At 45.1% G+C, this 13,581-nt stretch overlaps 1 long non-coding RNA gene across 1 annotated transcript in view; it reads left to right on the top strand.

The window, feature by feature from the left end:
- LOC118209385 overlaps nt 1-11,728 on the top strand; it is a 64,829-nt gene extending 53,101 nt beyond the window's left edge. The window contains exon 3 of the long non-coding RNA XR_004761703.1: nt 11,545-11,728. This is a non-coding gene — a long non-coding RNA (uncharacterized LOC118209385). The remainder of the gene's footprint in view (nt 1-11,544) is intronic.
- Nucleotides 11,729-13,581: the final 1,853 nt, after the last annotated feature.

Raw genomic sequence — 13,581 nt, 5'->3', positions numbered from 1 at the left:
AAAAACAGTACCTGCTTTTTTTTTTTTTTTTCTGGCACAGTGGGGGTTGGCAAAGCCTTTCATTTAGTCCATAAAAAACCTCCAGAAGTCAGCTGCCTTTCTTGTGAGTTTAGCCAGTGGAAAACTTCTGTATATAGCCAAACAATATATAGATATATTACTCACATATACCGTTTCTTGAGCACAAGGTTATACATAGAACAGTTGGCACTAAGAGCTGGGTGTTGGAGAGCTCCAGGGGTCTGGAGCGCTCAGGTGTCACAGAGTATCACAGATTATTCCAGTTTCTGTAAAACTCCTAAAATCATCCACACATCCGTGCTTCTCGCCAGCCTCTGCTGATCTACGGTGTTCCTGTGGGTGAAGTGAAGAGTCTGCTGTTCACACACTGGGTCACAGCCCACAATAAGCCAGTAAAACAGCATAAGGTTGATCTGGCTGGCTGACCCCCGAGTGACCCCTCCTGCTCTGTGACATCACAAAGGCAGAGCGGCGTGACCTCTGATTGGTTCTCTCTCTCTATCTTCTCTTCTGCGAGATAACCCAGCTAGTTTGGCTTTAACCTCTACCCAAAGACCTGGATTTATCTGTGCTAGATGTAATATGTTCTATTGATTTACTGTCTCCCGCTGACACCTAATCCTATGATTGTATGATCATGATTATATGATTTGTATATAATCTTAAATGGTCCTTGTTGGGTCATCTCTGGCACCATTTTATCATTATTTTCCTTTACCTATTTATTTTTATATACAGCTGTTATTTATAGGGACATTTTTATTATCTACATACGTATGGTATTATTATGATGTCTTTTTGTAACTGCTCAGGGAATACAAATGGAGAAATAACTCCAGCACGTTTACAGTTCAAGAGTGTGAAAGCTGAATTGTTGATCAATGTGCACTGAATATATAAATAACATTTCCTTCTTTTAGAGCCAGTATGAAAAAAAGACTGAAAACGGTGGATTTGTATTTGCAGTCATATAGTCATATAGTTTGCATTACCAGATAGTCATGAAACAGGAAGTCTTAGTTTTTCTGCCGGACAGTCTTTTCTCTTATTACAGACATTCTTTTGTTATGTAAACAGTTAAAAACCGTTTGCTCAGGGCCCAGCTCACATGAAACGCTGCCCTTTAAATGGTAAATGGACTGCATTTATATAGCACTTTTATCCAAAGCGCTTTACAATTGATGCCTCTCATTCGCCAGAGCAGTTAGGGGTTAGGGATTAGGTGTCTTGCTCAAGGACACTTCGACATGCCCAGGGCGGGGTTCGAACCAACAACCCTCCGACTGCCAGACAATCGGTCTTACCTCATGAGCTATGTCGCCCCATGTCTTTACATTAGACCCCCCAGCGGACTTCATACCACTTTACCGTGGGCCTCAAAGTGCAGCAGAAGCCCGACAGCCTGAAGGAGAACCACTGCGGACCCTTAAGTCTTCCTCTATGGCCCTGTTGTAATATATAAAAAAAAGTAATTTAGAGGCTGCAAATTGGTCCTTGTTGAAGGTTCAATTGATTTCATTTTCTCTGGAATAGATGGCCATGGAAAAAAAAAAACCATTCTTTGCACATCTTTTTTTTTTTAAACACTCAAAGAAACAATCTCTCTGTTGTAATCAGGGGAAAAAAATGTAAAAGGTCATGCGTATTTCAATATATTACAGTATATTTTTCATTTCCGTAAGCAAAGTAAAATTTTAAAAGGCAGCAGATATTTCTCACAACAACTGTCATACTAACAAAATGCTAATTTAATTTAGGGCAAACTAAATGTATTCTGCTGCAAATACGGATCATAACAGTGCATGCAAAAATATAATCAAATTGCCGTCTAATTCTCTCTTTTTATAACATTTCTGGAGAACCAATCAGACTGAGGCTTTCTTTCCCTCTGTTTACAACAGCTTGTTTTTAATTTGCCATGCCAACACATAGCCTACTTTATGTAAAAGTTGCATAATCCAGAGCCAAATGCCCCCCATTCAAAGCCGAGGGTGTGCAGAATGAGTACTCCTCCGACAGATCTCGCGTAACCTTGGAAACGGAAGCTCGGAGTCTGGGGCAGGCCTTCCGGTGCCTCGGTGTGCTCTGCACTCTTAAACGTGCGTAAAGAAACCCACACGTCAAGCCTAATCACAGCCCGTGTTTGGCTTCCTAAAATAAACGGAAGCTACTCTGGGAAAACGAATGCCCCTTAGGAGCACTCTGGCCTTCGCTCTGAAAGCATCCAAAAGCCATGTGTCTTATGTGGGCTTCCCTGTTAATTGTGATTATTCTCCCAGAGTCTGAGATTAGTTTTATTCTGAGGCTGAGTTTTGCGGTGGATCACTGTTCCCTGGCCCCATGCTCCTCACAGATGCCTTTACAGTCACCCCCCACCTTTACTGAAATTCACAGGCCAGAGGCAGATTTCTTATTTTTCCACATGAAGCACTTCCCGTCGAGGCCTGTGTTCAGTCACGCGCACGTTTCATTTTAACTCGCAATTAAATAGAAAAGTGCTTATTTTTATTTTCACAAAACACGGTTTAGCGAGTTACACAATTGTTTTATTGAATTACCACGTCTGAGCTGTGTGAAAAACACCTTTTGTCATTTAATTGCGCATCAAAGTGAAGCGCGAGTGCGCATTGACTCTAGGCCAAAGAAAGAGCACTTCCTGTTTCCGCTATCTTTTTTTTCTTCTCTCTCTTCCTGATTGGCTGCAGAGAGGCAAGCAGGGTTCTATATTACATCGTATTCATTTAGCAGGTTCTTATCCAGAGCAGATTGCAAGGAAAGGTCATACAGTATGAATGCATCTACCTGAGTAATGTGAGTTACAGAGCCGGACTGGGCGAACAACACTCCCAGGCCAGAGACTGTGAGTGCAACACCAGTATGATCAATCAATAGATACACAGATACACAAGCGCACGTGGGGCATGCTTCTGCTGTGCTGTGTGGTTTGGCCGCCATCAGTTCGCTGTCTGCTGCCTTCCTGTTTAACTACTTGGCAGGAAGTGCCAAAAAAAACCGTTGTGCGCACGCACATGACTGAGTCATGCTGTCGGTCCTGATTTCCATCTCCAATGCATTAAGCCTTTTTTTACTCGCAGGCATTCATTTTCATGTTAAAGTACAGAAGCTGGCAGGGGTCTAGAGTACAATGTGACCTCGTCCTTCAGTCCCCCCCCCCCCCCCCCAGTCCCCCCCCCAGTCCCCCCCCCACATACACCGCGGACGGACGCAGTGGGATCTTTCAGTCTCTTTCAAACCAAGGAGAGCGAGGAGTAACAGGTGAAGGCGAATTGGCAGGCTGAGTCGAACGCAGAGCCGCAGAGAGGGCTGCTGGGAAGGATATTGGCCGGTTTAATAACTGGCCATTAGGCTCAGTGCGTCTGATGAAAGGAACTGGAGGCCGCTCTTTCTGCCTGCTGGAATATCTCCATGGCGCTCACACGCTGCGATGCCATGCCCGTCTCAGTCTCAGTCTGTGTGCACGCACGCAGGCCCGCTTCCGCTTGGTTTCAGCCCCCGGGGGGCTGGGGGGGGGGGGGGGGGTGGAGGGGGGGAGACTGAAATACTTCATCACAGAAAAAAATAAATAAAGCGGCTTTCTTGGCATCTTTATCATTTTGATATATTTACATTTTGACAATAAATTAGCATTTAAAGAAAAACTGGTAGCACAGGTCTTGTGATAGAAGAAATTAAAATGAGATTCAAAATTATATGCTTCAACACAACAGAAAAAAATAGTGATACATTTCTCAAATGTGTATCAAGTTATTATTTAATTTGTTTTGGATTCTGTTGGGCAATAATTATACAAACATTCATGTTCTGGCCTGCACTCCACTGACTATTTACTTTTTAGTCTTCAATAACTATATCCTTCAAACAATTCACATATGTGTTAACCCTTTAAATAACCATCAACCTTTTATTCACCATTTTTACAAACTATCATCATTTCCACCCCCGCCTCCTGTTTGTGATTGAACCTTTGTTGTGTTGACGGGTACTCAGATGCACAAGGGAAAGACCGGCATGGTGACTGGTGTAGCTTACCAGAGAGGGAGGGATGCAGTCAGCCATGATGACCCTGTCTCATCGCCCATCGCCCAAACTGACTCTCTCCTAACTCTCAATAAAATGGCAACATTGGCAGTTTATTTGAGAGGCAAAGTGAAGGACTTTTTTTTTTTTTTCCTAGTTTAAATCCCAGCCTGTGGCCTTATGAGGAGACATGACAAGGGCAATGGCCAACTCATGTGCTGATTACCAATCAACCTCACCTGCGTTTGCCAGATGAGGCTGCCGCTGTCCTTGGTCCTGAAGTTCTCCCAGGCTTTGGATGACAGCCAGAAGCTGCTCCAGCAGCCATAGAGGAGAACCAGCCCCCCCCACCCCTGCACACGCACACACATCCAGGCTTCACAAGGGTATAGGAAGCATCCGTACCTAATTTAATATCTAAAGGAGCCAGCACTGCCCTGCACCATAAGGATATACGTGAATAGTCAGGAAAATGACGAGCATTGTTGGGCTGAATGTTCTCGTCGCTATGTCATGTCATGTCATGTCATGTCATGTCATAGTCCCATGGAAGGAGCTGTATATTGCTACACATAGGATCAAAGGACAAAAGCACTCAACTCCAACAACAACAAAGTAAAAATCTCAGTATATAAAGATAAACCGATATGTGACACCATAGATGCTTCAAATAAAGATGATGTGGGAGGAAGAGGAGAACCTGCACTCAGATCAATAGCAGAGACAGGAAGCGCAGATACTGCAACGTCTTTATTAAATCATGTTCGTGTTTCCAGATACAAATACAACTTTAATATTTTGTTTACAAGTATTCGGGTTTGGTTATGAAATACAGAACGTGTCGAATGTCTGCAACCACAAACACTTCTCTGCGTCTATTCTGGGGGGGGAGAAACCGACACTACATCACCCCATGTGACTTCTGATAAGTCAATTATGAGAACCACTTGATCCGCAGGTGTACTGCGGTATGTGGGGGTTTGGGTCAGGAGGCCAGAGGGGCCTACTGCTTATTACGGTAATGAGGCCTCCGTCGGCATCGTCGTGTTCACACGCTGTCTTTGCGCTTCAGTGCTGGGCTGAGCTCGCCGGCTGCGTGGCGTGATGTCATCCACTGACAGTTTCATTTAAAAATAACTGCTCTTAGAAAAATGCGGTTTGAGCCTATTCATTATCGACACACACCAGTGTGCGGCCATGGCACGAGAAGGATGTAACGATTGCTCCAAAACTTGTTCTCATCGTTTCTTTACATTACATTACATTACATTACATTACATTACAGGCATTTAGCTGGCGCTCTTATCCAGAACGACGTATACAAGTCTTTGCATTACACTGCATCCGTTTATACAGCTGGATATAAACTGAAGCCATGCTGGTTAAGTACCTTGCTCAACCAACAACCTTTGGGTTCCAAAGCCAGCGCCTTACCCGTTGTACTACATCGCCGCCCTCTTTGCGATCCTCCCCGAAAGAAAATCTGATCGAACGTCCAGGGCCCCAGGGAAACACGCCGTGCTTTAGAAGTGGTCCAGCGGCCCCGAGCTGGAGGCAGAGGCGGAGACGGATGGCCCGGCGTGTCACGTCCGTCTCCCTAATCATTAGTGACAGGACATGCAGCTGTTAATGATCTCCCTTAATCGCACTTAATCAGGGAATAATGATTCCGAGACCAATAATGAGCCGGCAGTGGTGTGTGATTCAGGGGCGGGAATGGGGGGGGGGGGTTCCGGGGGTGGGGGGGGGGGGGTGGGGGGGATGCGGTTCGGTAGGCCGGTGTGAGCGATAGAAAATTGGGGAGGGGTGGGGAGGGGAGAGGATCGGAGGGGGGGTGTCGGTACAAATTACAATGCATATGTTTCTCTTTGCTCTGCTCGGAGTGTCGTTCAGCAGTGTGATGAGGTTTCTGACGGGGGCCATTCCAGCCTCTTGCATGGAGTCTTTCTAAAAAGTTTCTCCACACTTGTACTTGGCTGGCACAGGGTATACCGGCAGAGAGTTATTATCAGGCCGGAGACAATATCTGTCTAATTTGTGGTGATCTTGTGTCGTCCAAAGGGTCGAAAATATTTGGCCTCAGTTGTGTTTGCCAAGAATTTTATCTGTCTAATTACACCGCGGTGAAATGACTTGCGGCGTTTAAAATTCATTAAAAGGACACAGAATTATTTTCTAGTCACATTCTCGCTGCCGATCAAGGGGGCGCAGGTTAAAATCAGTCAGCGACAAGTCGTTTGTGCACACAGTCCTCCGTGCATTTAACAGGTAGCCAGGCCGTGTAGTAAAGGATGGCCTCAGGGTTGCTAGGGTTCTGGTGTGACACAGAGATTCACATTTTGTAGATTGCAGGTGAATTGCGAGCCTTTGTGGGCTGACTGACCCTTTCTCCACGGGTGGTGTTCTTGTGTTCTAGGCGTGTTGAACGGCCTGTTCTCATTGTGTTTTTTTTTCCCTACGCTCTCATGTTTTCTGAATTAAGGGCAATGTTGATGCAGACCAGTCCAATCCGTTTTTATATTGGCTTAACTGTACGGTGTATGGGCAAGATGTGGTTATTACACTACATTACTTGCTCAGTAGGTAAAGTGTAATTATATAGCCTAAGTGTATTGTAACTTACTCAGGAAAGAGTTATATACCCCCTACTGAACACGCACGCACACATGCACACACACACACCCGCTCACACACACACATACACGCACGCTCACACACACACACTCGCTCAAACACACACGCGCATACTGAATTATGTCTCCAGCGGATAGTCATGGGAACCCTGGGAACCTTATTAAACATGAATTAAACATGATTGTTTCGCTCTAAACAGATGCAAGCAGCACCAGTGGACCCTGCGCGCGGCTGTCGTCAACGTGTCGCTATCACGAAAATGTTAGCAACTATCCTCGCGAGCCGGGAGCATCACCATCTGTCCCCCACACCCCATTTTTCAATTACAAGTTCCTCATCGCTAAAGAGGTCTTCACGAACTGCGCATCGAAAAAATATCTTCCCTCTTAAAAACATTAAAACATGTTTGTGCTTTTTTTTTTTTTTTTAACACACATTGCCAAATGTTGTTTGGGAGAAGATCATACATTGTCAGTTGTGTTTTAAGTGCATTCTGGGAACCAGTGACTGTATGCAAAGAGGAGTGGGGTTTCCTAGGATACGGATAAACAACAATAGTGCGTGAAAAGCTATTTTGAGAGCGTACTTAGCACTGGAAGTATCAAGATTCCTAACGCGTGAAATAGCATGAGAATGACGAAGTGTCACTTTTTCCAGCTCATAATTGTTGTTTTCTTTTTTTTATTAAATATCGCACTTGTTCTTTTTTCAAACTATAAGAAGCAAAAAATAATAATAGTAATAATGCAACACTTAGTTTAATTCTTTGCTAAAATTTCATTATAAAAGTTTTTGGTGGCTTCACTGAATTGGACCAATCCCAAACCATTTGATATTTATGATCAATAGAGCAACGGCACCGTGCATTTAGTGGGGTCTAAATCATCCTTGCAGATTAACTTTTTTTTTAAATGACATATTTTCAGATTGTCTCGACAGAGATTTTGTAAGGCTGCAATTTAGTACCGTGATAACTCGTTGCAATTTGGCATTATCTGCGAATGACAGATTTCCTGCAGTATATTCCCACAGTCGTGCGGATTGGGTGCTGAGGGCAGATGAAATATTGGGGACGTGCTGCTTGCCATTGTATGCTGGCTGAGTGCTCCTGGGTGCCGGTGTAGAGGTATCTCTCTGAACCGCTCCCAGGCCAGGGCCTTATCTCTCCACACATTTTATTTCCCATAAATGAGGAATTAATTATTCTCTTCAAAAAGGACGGGTGGCTGCTTTCAAGAGATAAATGAAATGGCCACTCCTGGGGTTATGTGTGTGTGTGTGTGTGCGCGTGTGTGCATATGTGTGTGTTTGTGTGTGAGTGTGTATGTATGTGCGTGTGTGTGAGTATGTGTATGTGCGTACGTGTGTGTGGGTGTGTGTATGTGCGTACGTGGGTGTGTGTGTGCGCGTGTGTGAGTATGTGTATGTGCGTACGTGTGTGTGTGTGTGTGTGTGCGTGTGTGCATGTGTTTGTGCATACGTGTGTGTGGGTGTGGGTGGGTGTGTGTGTGTGTGCTCGTGTGTGAATATGTGTTTGTGCGTACGTGTGTGTGGGTGTGTGTGTGTGTGTGTGGATTGGGGTTGTGGGGAGGATCTCAGAAATGATCAGTGAGTTCAGTGTGCTTTCTTTGTGCTTCACCTCAGTAACTCCAAAGCAGGAAAATAAAAACCGAAAACAGGATTTAAAAAAAAAATCTTTTTTGTTTTGCTGCAGTTAAACCGTTTTTCTCTGATGTATACAGCTGTTCAGATACATGCATTATTGGACACTGGTGCTATTTTCTCAGAATGAGATGCACTTTAATCTTTCATGTGCGGCAGAACTGAGCGAGCAGCAGAAAAGTTGAGCTCACAATATTTCTTTAAGTTTTCTCTCCATCCCCCCCCAAAAAACAAATCCCCCCCTCACCCTCCCTCAACCACAGAGCCAACCTTCATCATCATCAAAATCATTAAAAAAAAAACAATCATGTAACCTACTGGTGGATCCAAAGGCGATTCTCAGGGTTATCACCACCAGTCCCCCACCCCTCCACCCCCCCCCCCCCCCACGCCCCATTAACACATTGATGGAGAGTGTTCAGAATGGAAAAGATTTCAAAGGAACGCTGACAGGAAGCAGAATTATGTGATGGTAAATATGACCGGAGGGGAAGCGGTCGGTAATTTTCCCGTCCATTCCGGTGCAGTTAACTGAGCTCAGCGGCACGGCAGCTCAGCCAGTCTTTCCAAACGCCGCTGGTACCCCCCTTCTCCGCTGGTACCCCCCTTCTCCACTGATACCCCCCTTCTCCACTGGTACCCCCCTTCTCCACTGATACCCCCCTTCACCGCTGGTACTCCCCTTCTCCACTGATACCCCCCTTCTCCGCTGGTACCCCCCTTCTCCACTGATACCCCCCTTCTCCGCTGGTACCCCCCTTCACCACTGGTACCCCCCTTCTCCACTGATACCCCCCTTATCCACTGATACCCCCCTTATCCACTAATACCCCCCTTCACTGCTGGTATCCCCCCCTTCTCCACTGATACCACCCTTCACTGCTGGTACCTCCCTTCTCCGCTGATACCCCCCTTCTCCACTGATACCACCCTTCACTGCTGGTACCCCCCTTATTCACTGATACCCCCCTTCACCGCTGATACCCCCCTTCTCCACTGATACCCCCCTTCACTGCTGATACCCCCCTTCTCCACTGATACCCCCTTCACTGCTGATACCCCCCTTCTCCACTGATACCCCCCTTCACTGCTGATACCCCCCTTCTCCACTGATACCCCCCTTCACCACTGATACCCCCCTTCTCCACTGATACCCCCTTTCTCCACTGATACCCCCCTTCACCACTGATACCCCCCTTCTCCACTGATACCCCCCTTCTCCACTGATACCCCCCTTCACCACTGATACCCCCCTTCTCCACTGATACCCCCTTTCTCCACTGATACCCCCCTTCACCACTGATACCCCCCTTCTCCACTGATACCCCCCTTCACCACTGATACCCCCCTTCTCCGTGCAGCTTCAAGCTGAGGGACGGAACAGACAGACCAGAATGCAATTTTGAGTGTTATTAATACCTGGGATGCTAAAATAAAATGTCCTGTTCGGTTGGTTTTTGATGAAGTCTGCTCCTGTTTTTTTAATCCCTTTTCCCTCCTTTTCTTTGCATGAGCAGTGGCAGACAGGAGAGTGGCAGTTACTGAGGAAATCCTGAGGTAAAAAATGCGCAGACATAACCTGAAGAACTGGCTACCTGCAGGACTTAGAGAACTCTACCATTGCCACTGAAAAATATATTATTAAATAGCCAGTTGTGGCCTTTTTAAAATTGTTCTGTATTAGTGATTGAAGTTAAACTGTTTATATGTGTTTACACATATTAGTGCAAGGCATGTGATATTTACAGAACTCCACCATTGCCACTGAAAAAGTATATTATTAAATAGCCAGTTGTGGCCTTTTTAAAATTTGTCTGTATTAGTGATTGAAGTTAAACTGTTTATATGTGTTTACACATATTAGTGGAAGGCATGTGATGTGGGTCTTTTAAAGCTGTTGATCTGTGTTCTGTATCTTATTTGGTTTGTAACCCTGCCAGCATTAAGTCAATAAAGTGAAAGTGAAATCAACAATTCATCTACCATAGGCATTCACAGGCTGGTAAAAGTTTAACATTAACTGGGAGGTTTGAGTCTCAGACATCTATCAATAATGTGAGTGACTCAGCTAACCAATGCTGCGCTGATGAGACAAACTGATTGGCTAGCTAAGTGCCATAGGTCCAGTTCGACCAATTGGAAGTCAAAAGGTAAAGCCCTCCCCCCCCCGCACGCTTTGAGTCTGCTGATGTAAGATGTACCCCTTTAGATACCAGAAACTGTCCTTGCAGGTTACTGAAAATCTCAAAAAGAAGCATTCAATTTCAACAAGATTCAAAGTAATATTCTTTTGGTAATGTCAGCTTGTATATTTGAACATTTCCAGGGATCTGCGGGAGTGTTTTCAGTGTTTACTACAGTCATGGCCGGCCCGTGGCATAAACGCTCTATGCGATTGCTTAGGGCCACAACCGCTGGGGGGGGGAGGGCACACGACCATGAGGGGGGGCCACACGATTCAATGTTTATCCAAAGGTAAATAACGTTATTTTCATAATTATGGTATTCATCCCCTATCGCGGAACTAGCGGTATAAATTTTAAACGGAGTGGCAACAGAACCAATGTAATGTAAGAAGGATTTAACCCCCCCATCCCCCCCCCCCCCAACACCCAACCCCTCCACTTGAACGTAGCCCACAGATTTGTTTAGGGCCACTGAAATCCTAGGGCCAGCCCTGACTACAGTGCACAACTACAGAAAATGAACATAGTTTTGTTAAAATTCTGTTTTTTTTGCACCGGGTCAGGGTAGCCTGGACAGAGTTAAGGACAGTGTCAGCTTCTGAAAGCGCGAAGCACAGATTCCCTTCAACCGCCTCGTCCGGGACAGGCCCGATCTTCCCCCTCCGTGAGCTCAGGAGCCAGAGCCGTGCGCAGAATGTCTGATTGATTTTTCTGTTTGTTTATTTATTCGTTTAAACTGTCAGGTTTCTGTGGGCTCATTAATGCAGGCTGAGGAGCCGAGCAGAGGGAAGCTCGATGTGTCACTCGCGGCAGCCGAGCCCCCACTGAAAGATTATTATTAAGAGATGAAATTGGTCCTAATTGGTTATAATTTGAAATGATGTCACCGATTACTTAATGAAAAAGCCATTAGCGTCCCGGTAGCTCATCTGTGGGTAAATCAGGAAATAATTGCGTTTTTTTTTTTTGTTGCCGTCTTGTTTTGTTTACCTGTCATTGTCAGACGGATCTCGCGGAAGCAGACGCCAGTCACGGCGCGCGCTGAAGTTTGGGAGTTTGGATTCGGGTGATGACACTGATGAACGCCCTAATTTATGACTGCGGGACCGCGGGACAGTGTGACTTCTCACTATTCCTCAGTGGCGAATGATCAGTCGACGGCAGAGATGAGCATCTGGAATCTGGAGTGGAATTTAAGCTTTTCCCCCCCCCCCTTTAAGTCAACTCTGTGACATGAAAACAAACCCCACCCATTACAGTATGATTGGCTCTGATGAGCTGTTTGTGATAACTGCTTATTAATGAAAACAGACATACACACAGACATACACACTCGTACACGTCCACCACACACACGTACACACGCAAATTGCATTTGCCTCTATTTTGTATACACACACGCACACACACACACACATACGCAGAGACACACAGTTTAGTTTGTACACCTACACAGTATACACACACACGCACACACACACACACACACACACACAAATAATTGTATGCCTTGGTCCAGTTTGCTGGGGGAAGAGGGGTTTCATGGGACCCCATAATGTGAAGCTGACATTCTTATCCAAAGCAACGTACAATTAGTGAACAAAGCAAAAACCTAGATTCTAAATTATCAACCTCCAAAGTAGCAATTAATGAGGGTGCAAGGGTCAGGCCATTGAACCCCTGCCGTAGGTAAACCTTTGTTGCTAGAATATTAACATGTAGAAGGGAAAGTAGAGAGGTTTTATTTATTTTTATTTTTTTTTGGGGGGGGGGGGGGGGGGGGTATAGGTATATAGATAGGAGAAGATGTGGAAGAGGGGAAGTAGAGAGGGTTTTTATTTATTTATTTATTTATTTATTTCGGGGGGGTTATTATTATTATTATTATTATTTTATTTTTAGGGGGAGTGGTATAGGTATATAGACAGCAGAAGATGTGGAAGAGGGGAAGTGAGATTCAGGGGGGAGAAAGAGGAGAAAGAGGGTTTAGGGTGTGAGAGTCTGTGTCTTTATTGATCAGTTATGAAGCCATTCATGTCCATGTTCTGAGGGGCCAGCTCCTTGAGGGAGCTCCCTAAGAGGGGGGCGGAGCGGGGGTGTTGTCTCACAGATGCTGAGCTGGAGATGGCAGTAGGTTGCGTGTGCAGTAACACTCATTATTTAACCAACCCTTCACACAGGCCCGAAAAACTGAAGAATGCTGCACTGTGGGTAAAAAAAAAAAAGAAAAGGCTCCTCGTTATCTACCTCACTCACGCCGCAGGGCTGTGCAGCACCAGCCCGTCGTTCTCTTCTCTTTCTGGGATTCAGCGTGCAGCCGCCATATCCGATGTCCTGGGTCTGCTCTCATTCTCAGCCATGAAACGGGCTGCTTGACCTTTGTGTGGCCCCCAGGGGTCAAAAACAACAACCCCACCGTTTAACAGCAGTGAAAATCCTCATTTTAAAACCCTAAATTAAACTTTATTTCGGCATGAAATTTGATTACTTTTCTGGAATGACTCCACCATTACAAAAACTTAAATATTGCCCTTTTTTAATACATTTTTTTTTTCAGAAAAAGTGGTACACCATCAGGGTACAAAGCTTGTCTGTTGAATTTTTTAAAAACCCTGCAGTTATGAAATCACGTAAGTCATAAGCAAGTGGTAAGTGCCACATATCTACAAAAAAAATAAATCATGATGTATGTTTTGTAGTAGAAACCAGTGGTGTAGACTGAAGAAATATTGTTTCTCTGGACTATGAAGCAAGAAATGTTATTCACAAATTTATTGATGAGTGACGGGTTTTTTCTACTTGAAAAATATTGATTTAGGGTTTAAAATTCAAGGAAGAGGCTTTATCACATGGGAGTCTGGCGGGGGGGGTAATTTCTGACCCTAAGGACATGCGGACCACGCATTCATGCAGTATGAAGACAAGGGTTAACCGTGTAGCCGTGTTCCCATTGACGACAAGGCTCAGGAGGGAGGGCGACCTTTGTCTTTTATTCCCTCTCATGCAATTGCCTGTAGTTTATGATCTGATATTTCGCCAA

This window comes from Anguilla anguilla, chromosome 12, assembly GCF_013347855.1.
Source record: "Anguilla anguilla isolate fAngAng1 chromosome 12, fAngAng1.pri, whole genome shotgun sequence".
Classification (NCBI taxonomy): Eukaryota; Metazoa; Chordata; class Actinopteri; order Anguilliformes; family Anguillidae; genus Anguilla; species Anguilla anguilla.
The sequence above is the reverse complement of the archived record's forward strand: the minus strand, read 5'-3'. Positions and strand labels throughout refer to the sequence as shown.